Below are 7,170 nucleotides of genomic sequence, written 5' to 3' on the forward strand. Positions count from 1 at the left end.
ACTGAGTTTTAACCTGACTGGTTATCAAAAGAAAGTCCATCCCTTCACGGTTAACTCACATGTGAACAGTATTTTATACGTGTCCCCGGCGTCCCTTGTCAGCGATGGCAGCCCTCACTGAGAGAGTGCCTAATTGCATTCAAGGGGAATTATAAAGTAAAACTTTGGGCACCATCACTGAAGTCAATGACAATTTGTTTGTACCCCCAGTGATATCTGACAGCAGACATATGTTCAGATTGCTTTAAGAAGACCCTCTACACAGAGTCAAAAAGCCAAAGTATTAATTACAGTACCAGAAACCTGAGAATCAAAAGCCAAATTCTTTCCCTTAGTGTCAGCTCAGAGGCACAGTAGGTTCAGCAGGAATCGGACTGAGCACTGGTAATGCCTGCAGGACTTCTCAGTCTTACCTCATTGCTCAAGAAGACGCCCTGTTCCACTTTGAACCTTCATTAAAGCTAACCAGGCTGAGCTGTCAGCATGACTCAGCAGCAACCACAAATATATGTTTTTCACATTTAGCTTCTGAGTCCTGTGCATGGAGTTTACTGTTGCATTTATAGGTCTCTTTAGAGATAAAGACACCAAACACAGCCTATGTTATTTCAATTAAATCTGAGGATTGAATTAAAATGCAAACTTGGCATACTTACAAAATCTTACATTTTTCTCCCCTACCTTTTTTTTTTAAGAAAGTGGATTATAGCTGAAATTTTCTGTTATTTGAGCTTGTCTTCTACCAGTTCTTGAAAGACTTGTATCCCCTTACGCTTGGAACATAAAACCATTTATCTTGAAGAAGTTATTATGTGGAATGGCTGGTATTTTTGAAAGCTTAAAAAAATTAGAATTTTTTTATTAAGAAATTACAGCAGAGATGTGTGAAAGTTAATTTTATGGAGGCAAGATGAGGGATATTCATTAAACTTCCCTTACTGGTAAAACTTGTGCACAAATAAAGCACAATTGTTTTGGAAGCATTTTTATCTTCAACTAAATTTGTCTAAAAAGGAGTTAAATTTTTCAGGAGGCAACACGATACATCAAATCTGATAAGACGTTTCTTTGGCAGAGAAAAATTAACAGTTCTGTATAGAAGAGCTGTTGCAATTACATCAGGGTCAGGCCTTTACTTCTTTGCAGACACAGACTCTCAATAGGGAAACTCTACGCACCTGAAATTCAAGCTCCAGTGACAGGTCCGATACCCTAAAAATAAAATTTATACCTATGAGAGTGAGGGTCTTAAATACATTAGTATGTCCCAGTAACAGCAGTTCCTTCCTTTTTGCAAGCTTCACCATGAATTAATTATTATAGAATAATCAAAAGAGGGAGAAAAAAACCCCAAAAAACCGCTCAACAAACAAAACATCCAAAAACCCCACAAAGAAAACAATACCACCCTTACCCTTAGGCAGATCCAAGTTTTGCTCTTGTGAAATCACACTTCTGCTACATTTCCAGATTTGCCATTCTGTCATCCAGAATAGAAAAGATCTTAGTCAGTGACAAAAAACAAGCAGAAGAGAAAGAAAAAAGTCATCAGAACCTCCTCAAATATCTCCCTCTCTTCAGCCTTTGTTCATAAAGTCAAAGGAGGACACTGCTGACAGCATTTACTCCTGTGAAGGTCAGCTTTAAAAGAAAAAGCTACTGTAGCTACCTCAAAAACCTGTGAGGCATTTTTTTTGGTGGAGGAGGGAGCCTGAACTTTGGAAGAAGGCAGCACGAAGACACAGGCATGTACTCATCCAGGGAAATGCTCCCATGGAAATACACCCATGCTGTAGAGGGAACGGCTCTGCACACAGGACCCTGCTTGTTGGGTTGGTGTGGGTCCCAGTCTGCAGAGCCCTGACAGAGGGGAATGTATAAAGCTCCCTTAACATGACAGAGAAAGATGAGTTTAAATGATGAGTCATCTCTCTCTCAGTATCTCTTCAATTTGACAGAGTTGTGCCAGCTAACACTGACTCTCCATGGCAAAACGCCCGATGTGAAGAGATTAGGCTGGTTTTCCTTATGGCTGTTTCATTTATTAGGTCACAAGGTTCCTGAAGTAATCAGGAACCCACGGGGCTGTTTGAAAATAGCAAACACAAGAGGCTGGAGCACGGGAGAGAAAGTTCCTTTGCAAAATACACCGCTGGCATTTGCTCACTTTTAAATGCAAGAGCACTTGGAGCAGCAGCAAAGTGAAAAGCACACAGTACCTACAGGTAGCCCTGCCAAGTGACATCTGGACTTCATGATCTATTACCAGGGTCAAAAAATAAAGCTTGCATTTGAAACAATCCTGGTCCTCTTTATAAGGTGAGGCAGACTAAGAGGGTGGCAGATAGTAGTACCACTTTGGAAAAGTTGTGCTAATTATCAGGAGTTGCCTCTTTTTTTTTTTTCCAACTGAAAACAGCTTTTCTCCTTCTATAATTACACCCTTTTTAAGGCACAATCTGCTAAATTGCAATACTTTTATTTACATACTGTAATTGTACTGTTTGCACTGCCCAAGGTGGAAGAAATTAAGTTGTTAGCCAGGTTTCCAGTATTTAAGAACTGAAAAGCCAACAAAATATGCAAATAAAACTGTAAACAAGATTGGTAGAGAGCATAGCTTTTAAAAAAGGTCTAAAGCAATGAGAAGTATCTCCACCTCCCTTTGTTAAGTGGCAGTTCTGACAAGGCTGACACAAGACTGAATTGAAAGGGGAAGCTCAGTCTGAGACAGGTTGGTTTGTAAGAAGCTGCTACAGAGGATGACACAGGTGGAACTGCCTCCTCCCAGTGCTTTTCTGTGCTGGAAATTCAACTGCTGTGACAACTTTGAAGAACAATAATATAAATTCAGTCATAAAGGGACTCACTAAATTAATGGAGACAGACCGAACAGGAGCTACTAAACATAAAGGTCTGGGTTCAGGGTTTTTTGCCAAAAGTTGACAAGGTGTCCTAACATTACAGATCTTTCATTCCTTGATCTGTTTCCTAATCATCTGTCATGGGCTACTGTTGGAAACAGGACACAAAGTTCAGTCAATATTTTAACCAAGTCAGTAGATAGGAGGACACCTTTGCTGTCAGCCCGTTTTAAAGTAAGTATGGTCAAGAAGACTGTATGTGCCAATGGAAGGCAAACAGCAGAGCTCCTGGCTCCCAAGTGAGCCAGAAAACTAATTTTCTGCATGGAATGCTCCAATTAATAAAGTATCTTTAAAGCTCTACTAGGAGTAATGAAACCCCTGCATTTGGGGGATTTTTTTGCTTTTTAAACTGCTTCCAGAGAATAAACAGATCCTCAATTTCACCTCATGGAGAAAAGCAAAGCATATCCCCTTTTTAGTGACATTTTAGCCTGCAGAACAAAAGTTCCAGTCATCCCAGTTCAGTGTTATGGTTATACATAATTTATTTTTCCTGCTTGTACCACAACTCATAGTAATAGATACCAATTAACTATGGTTAATTGAACAAAAATGTCACATTTTTGTCCTCTTGCACTGAAGGGAGAGGAACAGTTCCTTTAGACTGGAAGCTGAAAACCACTTTCAAAAACATCTGCCATGGCTTAAGAGTGGCTTTTCTAATCCAGGCAGCTACAGAGAACTGCTGTAAGTATGGCATTTCCTACTTTGGACTGTGGCAAGGAACAAGAATCATGTAACAGTTATTTTCTTCTTGCACATCTCATGCCTCTACATAAAAGAAATAAGCTCTCTCAAGAGCTCAGTGCAAAAGGCAGCCCATTCCCCATCCCCCTGCAGACTGAAGTCTATTGATTTTTCCAAATGTGTTAAGTCCTTCTTGTTGGGGCAGATATGAACAGCTGCACAGGGTTTTTTAGGTGATCCTAAACAAAACAAACAATACCAACTGCTGGGAAAAGGGAAGGCACTGCTGGGTTCTGTCTCACTTTTTATTGGAGATCTGGTTGGGGCATGCTGCCCACTGCTCTAGTGCAAAATGTCTCACTCCACACGTGTTTGCCACTCTAAGTTTTTTATGCTACCATCTTATTACAGCATAATGGCAGACGATAGCTGGAGGCAACACCTGGAAAATGTGCCCTTGCAAGTATTTGAGTTAGCATCCAATCATTTCAGCCAGGAAGGAGGTGGGAACAGGCCCAGCTGTTAAACCTTGCCAGAGCATATCTGGAAACAATACATACACCTGGTGAAGCTCTCAAACACTCCTTTGTGTGCAATCCACAGCCTGCTGCAGGAAAATATATGGCCACGTTCCCTCAGCAGGCAGCCATGCACAAAGCAGAGAAGGGAGGATGCTGGGGGTGGCACTGGAGCCGGAGAGGGAGTTTACAGCCCAGCTGGACTGGAACTATTCTAATCTGTGCCTCCAGCACACCATCTCCCTAAGGGAGCACATCATCCTGCCAGATCTTCCTAATATCTTCCAGTTCTGTGCCACTGAGGAGCTACTTTCTCCAGGGTGAAATTCTTAACCCACACATTCCTATCCCTGCCCCTTTTTACAGCCTCTGCAGCAAAATCTAGACCACAACAAATTGCCCCCATGCTGCTTAATGACAAAGCACAAAAGAAACTTCACTGAAAGAAATAACCAAAATCCAAGAAGCTGTTTTTTGAGCTGTCAACTACTGTTTTCTCCATGGGTAACAATGCGGCAAGAACAGAACAGACTAAACACCACACGCCTGAAGTTACTGGAAAACAAGAACTTGGATACTTGCAAGGAATTAAAAATCATCCCTTCAAAAAAACCCCAAACCTAATCACTAGGTCTCATTAAATGAATAAAACAGAAGATTTAAGTAACAACTTATCTGAATTGTTTCACTTTCCACAAGATCTCAAACTCAATTGAATTCTTGCTCTGTAAAACATCAGAAAGAGATGGAAAACAGGCAAAGAAGTCCATGGATTACATTTTCTACCCCAGCACTCCCCACACGAACATGAAGACCAGGATGGACTTTGGCAGACTATCAGGAAGTGGTAAAAACTTGTTTTTCTCTGCCTTTCCTATTTTCATGTTTCCCCAGAGCCATCTGCTAACACTTGAGGTGATCACTGGACTAATGCTGCACCAAACTCCGTACACAGAGCAAAGCCTTTTCTTGTCTCATTGAGTACCGATGTTTATACAGGGACTTTGCTGCACAGAACTGCAAGCTTATATTCTACCCCCATTTAGACTTCTGCAGGTAAAAGGCCTCAAGTTCATTGTCTCAAGGCTCACAGGACAGTTCAGACTACAAAGTGAAACATATGAACTGCCCTGTCCAACAAAACCATTTCAGAACCTCCAGTTTCTGTTTGCTGTAATAAGGAAGTAGCACAGGGTAAACTGGACATCCCAAAACATTGCAACTGATAAAACTGTCACATGCACAGTACTCACCTCTCAGAGCAGACACTATATCACAAGCATTTGATGCTGATTGAGGATGAGTTGGAAAACTTGTTCAATCTCTATTATATCTGATTTCAGATTCAGCATCTGCCCAAGGTGCAGGGAAATGCTTTGGCTCAGATGCCTTCAATTTGTCTTCATCACCATCAGTAATACTCGTTTTCTCACTGGCATTTATGTTGAGGTAACACTTGCTGAATAAATTGGCACAAAAACTACAGCATAAGCCATCCATCCCCTAATGCCATTACCAGGTATGGAACAGCTAATGTGCTCTGCCTCTGAGCTCTTCTGAAACTTCACACTATTGATTACTTACAGCCCAGCAGCTGCATTTTAACTAAGCAAAAAACTACCTGAAGAGAGAGAGCACAAAGGCAACTGGGAAAAGCTCACTGCTTGGGGCACTCTGGCTGATGTAAACAGCTGTACATGCAGCTCCTCTTGTGCAGAACAGCACTGAGCTTCTGACCCCTCACACCAACAGCTTTTGCTACTTCAGCAAAGGGGTGCCGATTGTGTAAGCACAGTTTATACTGGCCACTAAAACATGCAAAGTGTGAAATGTTTTCTTGGAAGCTTAACATTCTGAAGTATTTAGGCTCAGACCTATGGAAAGAAGGAACTAGAACATTTAGGACAAAACCTAGAGATTTTATTAGTATTTTGTGTTGACCTCTTCAGATCCAGGAGAAGCTGTTTCACTGACCCAGTAGCTCAATCACTTTTCAGTAACAGCTTCACTGTCCTTTGGCACACTCCCGTGAGGCTACTCCTCTACCTTCTGCTGGCCATGCCCTCTCCAAGAAGATATTCAAGGGCTCAACTGAAAGGCTACCAAAACTATGTGCACTCTCCACTTTAATGTCACAGCTCAGCTTCAGGGAAAAAAAACAACACAAAAAAACAACACAACAAACAAACAAAACCAACAAAAAACCAGATGCACCAGGCAGCTAGGAATCTTTTCTCTCCTTTTCCAAGCCAGGCAAGCCCAGCTGCAGTCAGCATGCAGGTGCATTAACCAACACACTGTTCCAAAGCTGTTCAAAACTTATAGCACACTGAGCCCAGATCAACAATGCTGGGGGAATCCTCAGAAACTGTTATAATATAGACAAAAATAAAGCCTCTCAACACTGACACAACATAGGGAAGAAACCATGATTTTATGGCAACAGGACAGCCAGCAAATGATCTCAATGCTGCCAGGGTGTTTTATTCCCTCCCTGACACATCAATTATGTTGTAAATTCCTGTTTCCTTTAGCAGGCAGGAAGGAAGACCTATGCCACAGTTGTAGCTTACCTGTATTATAACAAAGGTATATATACTCCAGCATTTCCCCAAAACTGATTCTCCCTTGTTCAAACCTAGAAAAATTTTAATTTTAAACATAAGGAGTAGGATCAAGTCATCTCATACCGATTTAACTAGAAATGACCCTAAACTAGTGCAATTAAGATGTAGACTCAAGAGCATAAAAGGAGAGATCGTTGGGCTGCATTCAAACCAGAATTAATCCTGTTCTGGCAAAGCACCTGGAATTCCACAATGCTGGATTGTATCAGAATCTTGAAAACCATACAAGCAACAGGGTTAGTGCAACAACATCAAATGCACAGAACCAGGAGTATGTTCTTACACTGTAATACAAGTGCAGTTGGAGGAGACAATGTCAGGGGGTAGAAATGAAATCTTCCTGTCTTGGCCCTGGGGCTCACTGAAGGTAACCAGCAGCACCCTCAAAAAAAGCTTGCAGAGAGAAGCAGC

Source organism: Pithys albifrons, chromosome 5, assembly GCF_047495875.1.
Source record: "Pithys albifrons albifrons isolate INPA30051 chromosome 5, PitAlb_v1, whole genome shotgun sequence".
Classification (NCBI taxonomy): Eukaryota; Metazoa; Chordata; class Aves; order Passeriformes; family Thamnophilidae; genus Pithys; species Pithys albifrons.